Consider the following 13,900-nt stretch of genomic DNA (forward strand, 5'->3'; position numbering starts at 1 on the left):
AGACCCCGTTCTACGCAGCACGATGGTGACCACAGAGCAGGACGTAGATGAATTAGCTCAGGGGATGGAGCCCGAATTCCCTGGTTTTCCCAGCCTCTCCCCCTGCCCCCCATCCTTTTAATCCTTAAAATGCGTGCTTGAATCCCAGCTCCTTTCAGGGACTGTTGAAAGCCCTTCAGGGACAGTGGGAGCCACGAGAAGGGACCCACACCCCTATCTGCCTGGAATGTCCCTTCCCAGCCTTGGGAAACCTTTAGCAACACAGCATCTTTTAAGCCAAGAGATCAAAGGACTGGAACTGAGTGTATCAGTTACTCAATAATACACTATGCATTGTGGTAAAGGAGATTAACGGGATTTTTCTTGTGTGGTTCAGAAAGCACGATCTGTGATAGGCGTCCTGCACCCCGAGGCCTGTGGGAGCCCCCTTGTCACCTGCTCTCCAGGACGCTCCTCTTGTAAGAAGGGGACCAGGCTAGCGAGGGTTGGCAGTTGGGTCAAGAAACAAAGAGAAACCAACCTACAACAATACCAAATATATGAGCCCAGAACCATATGAGCCCATTACTAAACCCCACAGGACAGCTGCTGTGGAGGTGGGGGAAGGCACAGCCCGGTGCTTTTACTGCTCCACGCCTTACCGGACCTGGAAGACCAGGTTCTTGAGGACATGGCTATGACAGTGACACTCCAGAGAAAGCAGGTGGGGCTTACAGAGAAAGCTTGAGCCAACAAAAAAGATGAATGTCCATCCTCCAAAAGGAAGTGTCCAAGACAGAAATGCAGTTTTGCAAAGGGTGAGGGGCTGAGAGTAGGTGAGCATCCTTGGGTCCCTTAGGGGGTCCCTCGTGGGTGATACTTGTCGTGAGACCATCCTAGACTGCCTTCTTCCAGGGTCAAGCTTCTTTTTGGGCTCCTGGAAAATAGAAATACTATCAGGCTTTAAGTTCAAACTTTGCCCAGACAGCCCTTCCTCTCTGAGGGTTGTCTGTTTACTTTTTGGGAGGTATATTGGTCTCTAAGAGTGTAGAGACATTTGAACTCTTGCCTCAGACCAAGGACTCCCCAGGAGTTAAGTCCTTGTTTTTCCTAGACCTTCTTCTCCTTTCCAAGATCTTTATCTTCAAGGGACGATGCAGGGCAGCAGTACGTCCTGCAACTGCTTTTTGCTCTCAGGGGCCATTATCCCTGTCTTGTCTTGCAGGTATAAAATTCTCTTGCTGGTTCTAGTGACTTGGAGGAATGTGGATCCTCCTGCAATGGTATTGGTTAGACTTCCTTCTGCCATCATTAGCTTCACTGGAAATTGTTGGAGTCTGGACGACACAAACTTCACCAGGTTAAAAAGGCAGAGGCCCAAAGTAACAGCAATATAATGGCCATTAAGTGCCTCAGGAAAGGCATGAATCAAGTAGCAGTTGTAGATTTCCATTAACAGACTCCCAGAGGGCTGGCACAGCAGGGTTAAAATCGTGTAGCCTGTTAGGTCAGCCCTGGGAGACCAGGTTTCATGTCAGTTTGTGGGGAACAGGCAGGCTAGAGGACACATAGTTGGAAACACCACCATTTGAAGATTTTTCTCCCTGAATTTAGAGGGAGCATGAATGCTGGGGAAGGGCAGCACGCCCAATGTGGGGCTTGAACTCCCAAACCAGCAGTTTATGACCTGAGCTGAAATCAAGAGTCAGAGGCTTTACTGGGCCACCCATGCACCTCATCTCTGAAATTTGTTTGAAGGACCGTTTTAGGGGCACCTGGGTGACTGTCAGTTGAGCATCTGACTCTCGATTTCAGCTCTGGCCATGGATCTCACAGTTCACGAGATGGCTCTGTATTGGGGTCTGCGTGGTCCCCACCAAGCCTGTTTGGGAGGGTCTTCCCCTCCCCCACATATACTCAAAGTTTACATACACGTTGTGTAGGAAGGGACCAAGAATGTGTACATATTGAACAAATGCCTGTATCTAGGATTTCCCTTTCATTTACTAGACACCCAAGTATAGACAAATGTGCACCACCCGCATGCTGCCAGTCTCTGCCCAGGACCTGCCCCACCCCCCTCCGGGCTTTTAGGGTCCTGGACTGGCCCCAGGCATGCCCGGGGAGCAACCAGCTCCACGCTTTGCCCCAATGCTGCTCTATTTCAGAACGTTTAGCCCTTTCCTTGGACTTCTGTTTCTTCCAGAATTTGTTCTGTTCCCACCCCGTCGTCCCTTCTTGTCACCTGCGGACTCTGCATTCCAGAACGTCTGGAAATGGTTCAGGGAGAAAAAGGCAAAAGTACAAACCTTTTCTCAGGTAAGGACTTCAAAGGCCAAGAAAGCCGTCTTTTCCTTTTACAATTTCTGAGCGTGGGGACAGCTGTAAGGGACCCATAAATGAATAAAGGTTAAGTTATGCACCTGGTCATTAAATCAATGTGGCACCGTTACTGCCTAGCAAAGGTCCCTGGTGGAGGCACACTGTTGCAGGGAAAGGGTGAAGAGGGTTTTATGGGCAGGGATGGAAGAGAGTACTTTCACAACGAAGGGATCATGACTCGTTCACAAATCCTGCTTTTGACTGAAGACTGTTCACAGTGGCTTCTTCCCCTACCCCACCACAATAGAGTCGCTTTTGTAAAATTTTCACTGCAGCTGTGATCGTGAGAACAAAAGGCTTGTGCTCTTTGGCTCTGGTGGACAGCATTCCAGAGGGGTTGAATTTGCTTGCTTTGTAACCTCTTCAGACGAAAAATTGCAGCCATTGAGCTTGGCACTAGCTCCTTGCCTCTGGGGAGGAATCTAGGTCTTTGGAGTCATTCCATCACACTGTGTCCAATAAGCCAGAAGACAAGCTTTGTATTTCGGGGCCAGGGAGCTGAGGAACTGGCATCTGCTGGTGTGTCTGTGGGTGGCGGGGATTCATCTTTAAGTATCCCATAACAGGTGCAGCTCACCAGGTATTTAAGACACACAGTTTATTCTTTAATTCTCTGTATGACATTTGGTGCTATTGTATTTTTCCCATTATACTTTACAAATATGGGCTAAGGGGAAGCAAGATCTTTATTTGCAGATAATTATTTGTGGGAGAACAAGAAAAATGAAATCAGCATTAAAAATGAATTACCAGCTTTCTATAAAATAATTCCACCCAAACAGTAATTTTTATATGAAAAGGGATATGTATAGATATAGGAATAATTGACTTTTTAAAATATCAAGCATCCATTGGGGCGCCTTGGTGTCTCAAGTCACTATCTCATAGTTTGTTGGTTTGAGACCCACATCAGGCTCAGTGCTGACAACTCAGAGACTACAGCTTGTTTTGGGGTCTGTGTGTCTCTATCCTCCCCCAACCCTGCCCTGCTTGTGCTCTCAAATTTTAATTTCAGGCATTATTTGAACCTATACATTTTCATTGTTGCACTTGTATTTTTTTAATAGTTTATTGTCAAATTGGTTTCCATACAACACCCAGTGCTTCTCCCCCCAAGTGCTCCCCTCCATGACCATCGCCCCCTCCCACCTCCCCCTCCCCCTTCAGTCCATCGTTCGTTTTCAGTATTCAGTAGTCTCCCTTGATCTGTGCCCCTCACTCTCCCCTGCTCTCTTTCCCCCTTCCTCTCCCCATGGTCCCCTACCAGGTCTCTCCTGTTAGACCTATGAATGCAAACATATGGTATCTATCCTTCTCTGCCTCACTTATTTCACTTAGCATGACACCCTCGAGGTCCATCCACTTTCCTACAAATGGCCAGATTTCATTCCCTCTCATTGCCACGTAGTACTCCATTGTGTATATATACCACATCTTCTTGATCCACTCATCAGGTGATGGACATTTAGGCTCTTTCCATGATTTGACTATTGTTGACAGTGCTATGAACATTGGGGTACATGTGCCCCTGTGCATCAGCACTCCTATATCCCCTGGGTAAATCCCTAGCAGTGCTATTACTGGGTCACAGGGGAGTTCTATTGATAGTTTTTTGAGGAGCCTCCACAGTTTTCCAGAGCGGCTGCATCAGTTTACATTCCCACCAACAGTGTAGGAGGGTGCCCGTCTCTCCACATCCTCGCCAGCATCTATAGCCTCTTGATTTGTTCATTTTAGCCACTCTGACCGGTGTGAGGTGGTATCTAAGTGTGGTTTTGATTTGTGTTTCCCTGATGATGAGTGATGTTGAGCATCGTTTCATGTGCCTGTTGGCCAGCTGGATGTCCTCTTTTGGAGACGTGTCTATTCAGGTCTTCTGCCCATTTCTTCACTGGATCATTCATTTTTCGTGTATGGAGTTTAGTGAGCTCCTTGTAGATTTTGGATACTAGCCCTTTATCTGATATGCCATTTGCCACTACCTTTTCCCATTCAGTTGGTTGCCTGTTAGTTTTCTTGATTGTTTCCTTTGCCTTGCAGAAGCTTTTTATCTTGACGAGGTCCTAGTAGTTCATTTTTGTTCGATTCCCTTGCTTCTGGGGATGTGTCGAGGAAGAAATTGCTGTGATTGAGGTCTAGGAGGCTATTTCCTGCTTTTTCCTCAAGGGTTTTTATGGTTTCCTGTCTCACATTCAGATCCTTTATCCATTTTGAGCTTGTGAATGGTGTCAGAAAGTGGTCTATTTTCATTTTTCTACATGTTGCTCTCCAGCTCTCCCAACACCACCTGTTGAAGAGGCTGTCTTTTTTCCATTGGATACTCTTCCCTGCTTTGTCAAAGATCTTTTTTTAATCCCACCCTCCACCCTGGGCTGAGACTGGCAGCATGTGGACCAGCCCACGTCTCCTGCACCTGATTCTGTGACCTTGGTGCAAAAGTTGGAGGTTGTAACTATTAGCAAATAGCATATGTGTGGACATGTCGGTAGAGAATTCTTCCAAGTTTAGAATCTCTGGTTTTGCCACGCTGCAAAATTTAAATCCCATCAGGCCCAGAAAGTCACAATGCAGGTTGCTTGTAGGCATATTTCCTACCTAACACCTCCTCCACTTTTGAGAGTAACTAGTTTATAATTATCTGGCTTGAAGGGCCAGGAGGCTGTTTTCCTGCCCCTCCCCAGCCATTCAGCAAGCATCAGCCTCCCTCTTATTGTCACCCTCCCCCCCCCCTCCCAGGACCAGGTAGCTTCATGATGTCTTTGTGCTCTGTCACTATTTAGAAATTCATTATTTGGGGACATGGCATCTTGCAAATTCTGTAGCTGGTCCATGGATATTAACCACCAAATAAGGCTCTGACCCTGCCTTAGCACTGTACCTACTGCCACCCAGCCCCTGCCCTCACCATCTGTTTGGTGGCTGAAGCAGATTCCTCAGGAGCTGTGTGCTGTGGCCGTTGGTCTGGCCTACAGTCTAGTCTCACTGGATGGTGCCACCCAAGTGCAACAGGCTGCTGCTGTGCTCACACCTTCCACAGAGCCCCAGCTCACCAGAGTCCAGAGGTCCTGAGCGATCCCTAACCCTTTGTGGCCCACAGTTGTCCCTCTGACTTCACGACAAAGCTCTCTTCCCTCGGTTATAGGAGCTGGCTTCCTTCCTGCTCCTCCTCCTCTAGACACCCCCATGACCCCTTCATTGGTCTCAAAGTCCTCAGTGAGGCCTTCACCAGCATAATATTAATTATAAGCAAATAGGTCAAGAAATGAGAGGAAATTAAATACCTTGAAACCAATGAAAGTGGAAGGACTTTTCCCAAATCAGTGGAACACCATCAAAGCAGTTCTGAAAGGGAAGGGCATAGTGACACAGACCTACCTGAAGAAGTAAGAGGGGCACCTGGGTGACTCATTTAACCTCTGACCTCATTCCCCTCTCTCTTCCCCTCTCATGCTCACCCACACACTCAAAAATAAGAAAAACCCCAAAGTGAGAAGTAGACAAAATCAACAGAACTAAAAGCTGATATTTTTGAAAAGATAACATTGATAAATCTCTATCCAGACATAAGATCAGGCCCCAAAATGAAAGTTAAAGCTGACACCATAGAAACACACAGCCTTCCAACACTGAATCACAACTAGAACATCTAAATAATTGATTACAAATAAATTGAAAGTCCAGGGGCACTTCGGTGGCTCAATCAGTTGAGCATCTGACTTAGGTCATGATCTCATAGTTGGTGGGTTCAAGCCCCATGTTGGGCTCTGTGCTAACAGCTCAGAGCCTGCTTCAGATTCTGTGCCTGCCTCTTTCTCTGACCCTCCCCTTCACTCGCTGTCTCTCAAAACTAAACAAAAAAAGTCCAGGACCAGACAGCTTCACAAGTGAAGTCTATCAACACATGTTAAAAACTAGCCTTCTCAAATTTCAGAAATATTGAAATGTTTTTTATGAGCCCAGTATTACTTTGATACCAAAAACAGACACTGTAAAAGAAATGTAGTCCTGATGAACATAATCCTCAAATTATACCAAAGTCAACCATATATTTAAAGGACTAGGCATCATGATCAAAGGAGATTTATTGCAGGGATGTAAGGATGGTTCAATATCCACAAATCAATGTGATGTACATTTTTAATTTTTTTAATGTCTGTGTCTCTCAAAAATAGAGTGTAGCAGAAGAGGGACAGAGAGAGAGGGAAACACAGAATCTGAAGCAGGCTCCAGGCTCAATACTCACTGACTATGAGATCATGACCTGAGCCACCCAGGTGCCCATGTGATACACCTTTTTAAACAAAAATAAAATCCTAGATCAAAACCCTAGAGGAGAAAGCAGGAAACAGCCTCCTTGACCTCAACACATCCCCAAAGGCAAGGGAACCAAGAGCAAAAATGAACTATTGGAACCTCATCAAGATAAAATGCTTCTGCACTGCAAAGGAAACAAGAAAACTAGTAGGCAACCTATGGAATGGGAAATAAATGGTTGCAAATGACCTCAGATAAAGGGCTAGTATCCAAAATCTACAAGGAACTCACCAAACTCCACACCCCCCCAAAAAAAAAATCAGTGAAGAAATTGGAGAAGTGACTGTTCATGTCTTATGCCTAAGAGGACATCCAGATGGCCAACAGACACATGAAACGATGCTCAGTGTCACTCAGCATCAGGGAAATACACATCAAAACCACACGGAGATACCAAGTCATGTCACTCAGCACCGCCAAAATGAACAAATCAAGAGACTGTAGATGCTGGCGAGGGTGTGGAGAGATGGTCACCCTCCTACCCTGTTGGTGGGAATGTACACTGGTGCAGCCGCTCTGGAAAACAGTGTGGAGGTTCCTCAAAAACTATCAGTAGAACTCCCCTATGACCCAGCAATAGCACTGCTAGGAATTTACGCAAGGGATACAGAAGTGCTGATGCATAGGGGCACATGTACCCCAAGGTTCATAGCATTTTCAACAATAGCCAAATCATGGAAAGGGCCTAAATGTCCATCAACTGATGAATGGATTAGGAAGATGTGGTTTACATATACAATGGGATGCTACCTGGCAATGAGAGAGTGAAATCTGGCCATTCATAGCAACATGGATGGAACTCGAAGGTGAAATGCTAAGTGAAATAAGTCAGGCAGGGAAGGATGGATACCATATGTTTTCACTCATAGGTCTATCTGGAGAAACTTAGACGGGACGTGGGGAAAAAGAGGGACTGGGAGGGAGGCAAATCATAAGACACTCTTGAATACTGAAAACAAAGTGAGGGCTGAAGGGGGAAAGGGGAAGTAAGGTGATGGCCATGAAGGAGGGCACTTTTGGGGAACAGCACTGAGTGTTATATGGAAACCAACTTGACAATACACTATTAAAAAATTCTAGATTAGCTCATTAGATGTAGAAAAAGCATTTAACAAAATTCAATATGCATTTATAAAATATTTCTACAAAGTCAGGATAGAGGGAATATACCTAAACACAATAGAGGCCATAAAGGACAAACCCACAGCCTGTACCCTCCACCATAAAAGACTAAAACCTTTTCCTCTAGAAAGAACACAAGGATGCCCACCTCTTGCCACTGTATTCCAAGTCCCAGTCTGAACAAATCGGCAAGACAAGGGAAAGGCAACCAGCTTTGAAAGGAAATAAAACTCACTATTCATAGATGACATACTACATATAGAAAACCCTAAAACTCCCAAACAACTACAATTAAAGTCCTAAAAGATGCCAAATTAACAGATATCAGTTGTACTAATAGCTATCAAATTAACAATCCCATTTATAATTGCATAAAAAATACCTAGGAATAAATTTAATCATGAAGATGAAAGACTTAAAGTCTGAAACCTGAAGAGGGTGACCTGAGTGCTAAGTTATCCTCATGGATTGGAAGAAGAGAGTTAAAATGTCTGTACTCCTCCAAGCTGTTGCCACGTCAGTGCAATCTCTATCAAAATGCCAATGGAATTTTTCACAGAAGAAAGAATCCTAAAATTTTTAAGAAACTGAAGAGGACCCTCGCAAATAGCCAAAGCCATCTTGAGAAAGGAAAACAATGCTAGAGATGTCATATTCTCTGCTGTCAAGCTATAGTAATCAAAGCAGCACGGTGCTTGCACAAAAATACACAGGACCAAGAGAAGGAGTGCTCAGAAATAATGCATATATAGTCAATTGATCTACGACAAAGGCAAGAATGTGTAGTGGGAAAAAGACTGGTCAGTAAGTGGTTTTGGAAAACCTAGACCACTTTCTTATACCATATACCAAAGGGTGTTCAAAATTGATTAAAGACCAGCAGTCAGCTCTTAAAGGACCTCCGTCTTGGCAACATATTTTGGATCAGTCTCCTCAGGCAACGGCAACAAAACCTAAAACAAATGCGATATCACACCAAAAAGCTATTGCACAATGAAGGAAACCAACACCACTAAAAGGCAACCTTCTCAGAGAAGATATTTGCAAATCATTTACCCTAGAAGGGCTCGATATCCAGAACAAAACTCACACCACTTGAGGGAAAGCTGATGGATTAGGAGGATTCTAAGCATACTCCTCCTCGGGTTACAACGAAACCATACATCAGCCTCCAGACCACAGAAAATGACCCGAAGACTGACAAGGAGAAATTCCACAATTAAAGGTAGACAAGAGGCCACCAAGAGTGTAGGAAGGGCGGAGACAGAGTCCCACACCAGAGAGCCCCCAGGAAGACAGCAAATGCCCACAACGTTTAGCTTTGAAAGTGAAAGGCGTTTAATTTCACAGGTTCTTACAGCCACTGGGAATCAGAGCCTAGAGTTGTTTTTAAGTTGAGAGAGAGCAAGTGAGCACAAGTTGGGGAGGGGCAGAGGAGGAGAGACTGAATCCCAAGGAGGCTCCACACCATCAGCACACAGCCCAATGCGGGACTCAAACTCAGGAACCATGAGCTCCCCACCCGAGCCAGGATGAAGAGTCAGATGCCTCACCAACTTCACCGCTGAGGCACCCCACCCCCCAGCCTAGAATTTTAAAAACTGGTGACTAGGGATGCCTGGGTGGGTCAGTCGGTTAAGCGTCTGACTCTTGGTTTATAGCTCAGGTCATGATCTCATGGTTTGTGAGTTCAAGCCCTGCATCGGGCTCTGTGCTGACATCTCACAGCCTGGCACCTGCTTCGGATTCCATTTTTCCCTCTCTCTGCCCCTCCCCTATGTGCTCTCTCTTGAAAATAAATCATTAAAAATAAAACTGGTGGCTGGACTCTGGTAGGACCCAGAGGGCATGAGGAGACAGCACTATAAACAGCCAGCTGAGATCAGCATGGAAACAGTTGGAAAACATCTGGGATGTACTGGACGGGAGAATAAATTTACTCATCTCAGAGGATGGCATGGAGAGGCAGCAATGGGCCGGAAGCCTCCTAGGAACCAAGATGCTCGTAGGCACCATCTGCCTCCCCCAACCCCTGGGAACAGTGTGTGGACACTCCCTGCCTAACTTACCTACACCAGCACCTGCCCCCTGATGCACTTTGGGGAAATGCTTTCTTCCCCGTCACCCTTGCCTCCGTCCCAGTGCTGTGGGTCCCCTCCCCACAAAAGATTGGTGGAAGCCTGTGTATTTTGCAGGAACTCAGTTTGCGGCAGAAGGTCTGCTTCTTTCATAAGAGGACTATTACACACCCGGTTAAAACCTATGTCACAGGGACCAAACCTTGCCCTCAACCGGCAACGAGCCTCTGTAGACAACTGGATTGAAGAAAAAAGAGGCCAAGACTCAATGAGAGGACACACATGCAACACACAGAGAAGACACTCCCTGAGGGGCCAGGTCCTACTGCCCTGCAGGACACCACAGGACTTCATAAAACCACTACTTTCAAAAGCAGCAGACATAGCTACTTTTCTAACACAAAAATACAGGAACTTAGACAAGAGGGGGACAGAGGGGAGCAAATGAAAGAACAGGACCAAACCATGGCAGGAGACCCAAGTGGAATGGATAGAAGTAGCATGTTGGATGAAGAATTTAATCATAAAGATAGTCACTGGAGTTGAGAAAAGACTGAAAGACATCGGTGAGACCCTTAAAGAGAAAAAAGATGAACATAAATGAAATTAAACATATACTTGATGGAATAAAGAGCAGGCTAGAGGAAAGAATTAATGACCTGGAGGACAGAGTAATGGAAATCTGAGCAAATGAGACTAATTATGCAAAATGAGTAGACCTAGAGAACTCAGTGACTCCACTAGCATAACACTCACATTATAAGGACCACATGTGGAGGAGAGAAAAGGGCAAAAAAAAAAAAAAATTGAATAGCTGAAAACTTCCCTAATCTGAAGAAAGAAGCATATCAAGATCGAGGTGGCACAGAGATTGCCCCCACCAAAAAAATCAAGCCAAGGAGGTCCACACCAAGACATGTAGTGATAAAGAATGTTTTTAAAGCAGTAGCGGGAGAGTTACATACAAGGAAAACCCATAAATCTATCCAATTTCTCAGCAGAAACTTGGCAGTCCAAAAGACAGTGGCATAATGTATTCAAAGTGCTGAAAAAAGGAATCTTCAGCCAAGAATACTCTATCCAGCAAGGAGTAAAGAAAGAGAGGAGTTTCTCAGACAAAAACTAAAGGAGTCTGGGACTGCTAAACCAGCCCTACAGAAATATTAAAAGGAACTCTGAGTGAAAAAGACCATTAAGAACATGAAAAGTTGGAAGCACAAAAGCAGTAAAAATAGGTTTACCCATAAAAACTAGTCAAGGGATTCATAAAATACAGGGATGTAAAATATGACACCACATACCTAAGACATGGGGTTGGGAGAGGAGTAAAGAATGGGTTTAAAATTAGGCCTAAAAGAGATTGATTTCAGACCTAAAGACACCTGCAGATTGAAAGGGGATGGGCATGCAAATAGATGTCAAAAGAGAGCTTAGACTTTCGAACAAAGACTGTAACAAGTGACAATGATACTAAAGATGACAATCTAACAAGAGGATATGACAACTGTAAATATATATACACCCAACATGGAAGCACCCAAACAAAACAGTTTTAAACAAAGGAAATGATCAGTGGTGATACAATAATATTAGAGGACTTTCAGACCCCACCTACATCAATGGATAGGTCATCCAAACAGGAAATCCGCAAGGAAACAGTGGCTTTGAATGACACACTAAACCAGATGGCTTTAACAGATATATACAAAACCTTACATCCTAGGGGCAGCTGGGCTGCTGAGTTGGTTAAGCATCCATTTTTGGCTCAGGCCATGATCTCATGGTTTGTGGGGTTGAGCCCCGAGTTGGACTCTGTGCTGACAGCGTGGGGCCTGGAGTTGGCTTCAGATTCTCTCTCTGCCCACATTCTCTCTAAAAAATAAAGATAAAATTTTAATATTAATAAAAGAACATTACATCCTAGAATAGAACGCACATTGTTTTCAAGTCCACAAGGAACATGCTCCAGAATAATTTAGGTTATAAAACAAGTCACAACAGATTTGAAAAGATCAGAGTCATGTGTCTTTTCTGAACACAGTACCACAAAACTAGATATTGACCACAAGAAAATCTGGAAAGAGCACAAATACATGGAGGCTAAATAACATGCTACTGAACAATGCATGGGCCAACTAATAAGCAATTTAAAAATTACACAAGCACCCAGGACCCCCACGGGCAGGCAGAGGGACTGGGGTCTCCTGAGGGCCACAGCTCGTTCCATGTTCCACCCTCAACTGCCACGATTGCATTCCTGGCCGGCAGGGTGCTGGGAAGCATGGGGGCCACACACCCTTTTCCACGTGAAACAACATGGAGACAGAGGTGGAAAACCATCACTGGCCGAGCAAGCCTCCCACACGGTGGGGCGGGAGTACAGCGCATCATGGACCACAGGGCAGTGGCCTTCAAGGTCGTCAAGTTGGCCAACATCCCCAAGCTCCTCACTCCCCCACATGTGGGAACCAGCTCAATCATCTCCATGTCCCCAAGGAGCGCTCTCACCCAGAGCCACCCCCTCTCCATTTTATGGATTGCAGGGATGCCATCTCTTGATCTGATCCGGAACTGAAAACCTGTTAACTTTAGAGAAAGCCCTTGGACCACAGTCTCCTTAAACAGCAGTCAGGAGCCTAGTGGTCTGCATCTAGAACACCGGAGGCTCCATCCTCTTCTGAACTTTCGAGTCTACACTCTCAATGGTTTCCTTTTCCTTTACCCCAAAAAGGAAGATATAGAAAGTTCCAGAGTCACAGAGGAGATCAAATGTATTTTGGATGAAAGCTGCAAAAAGAGCCTCTGGAATTCATGCTCAAGTAGGAGATGCTTGATGGGGGCTTTATCATGTGACATTACTTTGCTTACCTTCTGTCAAAAAGAATAATTGCCTAAATGTAAATGAAAAAGCTTTTTCAGTTGAACATACTCCTAAAAATAGCATTTTCTTCTAGGATTGCTACTAAAGGACATTGAAGTAAAAGGAAAAAAAAAACTACACCACGTTGTATTTTAAAAACCTCTTTTGTGGATATAATTAAAGTACCGTACAGTCCAGGAGTCGTAGATGTTTGTTTTTTTCAGCTTACCTTTTTCAGAATACAGATACAACCAAATATAGGAATCCTATCACTTGGGACTTTACATGTGAGGAAACATCTAAGAAACTTGTCCAAAATCACACTCCCAGTAATGAGGACTCAGATTTCAAGGTCTGTATAGTCTAAAAATCTTAAACTGCTATGCATATATTTAATAGAACATTTTCAAAATGCAGAGACATAAAACAATCCATTACCCAGAGATAAGATAATCCTCTTCTATATATTTAAAAAAAATCTTATATGCTTATTAACATTTATTGAGGCTATATGGATCAATAGAATGTAGAGCTAAAATCTCTAACACTTAGATACGATGCATAGTGTCAGTGGCTTTCCAGAGAGATCATAAAACAGCAAGACTAATGGAGGAGTGTGACAATCTCATTTGCCAGCACTGAAGGTTCTCTTCATTAATAAAGAATTCATGCGTCACACTTAAATATCTGCCATTAATATATGTAAGCTGTGGTACACACATTAATTTTTTTTTATTCATTGCATCTAAAAAGAACCGGCTGCATGGTAGTTGAATGTTTAACCAAGATTAACTCTTATTAATACATCATATTCTTGGTGGTATATAAACACTTGAATGCTTTTTATCGCTCACAGAAATGCCCCTGGTACATAGAAGTAATTTCTGACCTTTTGCTTTCACACCTGGAAATGGTGACACCTGATGCTGTTGAGGAGAGAGGTGAAGGAAGGGGCCCTGCTGAAAACTAACCACTTACGTTGCTTTGATCTCTTTGTCACTTAGAAACTTTTACTTTGGGTGTCTGTAGGCCATCTGGATGTCCTCTTTGGAGAAGTGTCTGTTCATGTCTTCTGTCCATTTCTTCACTGGATTATTTGTTTTGTGATTGTGAAGTTTGGTGAGTTCCTTGTACATTTTCGATATTAGCCCTTTATCTGATATGT

The 13,900-nt window shown here is 44.3% G+C and overlaps 2 long non-coding RNA genes across 2 annotated transcripts in view; both read right to left on the reverse strand.

The window, feature by feature from the left end:
- Positions 1 to 589: 589 nt before the first annotated feature.
- LOC115278173 lies at positions 590 to 2,362 on the reverse strand. The gene is made up of 2 exons (XR_003902739.1): positions 2,289 to 2,362; positions 590 to 916 (listed from the first exon to the last, which is right to left on the reverse strand). It is a non-coding gene; the product is annotated as an uncharacterized LOC115278173 (long non-coding RNA).
- Positions 2,363 to 11,716: 9,354 nt separating this feature from the next.
- The window catches only part of LOC115278172, a 13,214-nt gene continuing 11,030 nt past the window's right edge, over positions 11,717 to 13,900 (reverse strand). Inside the window, exon 3 of the long non-coding RNA XR_003902738.1 lies at positions 11,717 to 11,747. This is a non-coding gene — a long non-coding RNA (uncharacterized LOC115278172). The remainder of the gene's footprint in view (positions 11,748 to 13,900) is intronic.

This window comes from Suricata suricatta, chromosome 14 (genome assembly GCF_006229205.1).
Source record: "Suricata suricatta isolate VVHF042 chromosome 14, meerkat_22Aug2017_6uvM2_HiC, whole genome shotgun sequence".
Lineage (NCBI taxonomy): Eukaryota > Metazoa > Chordata > Mammalia > Carnivora > Herpestidae > Suricata > Suricata suricatta.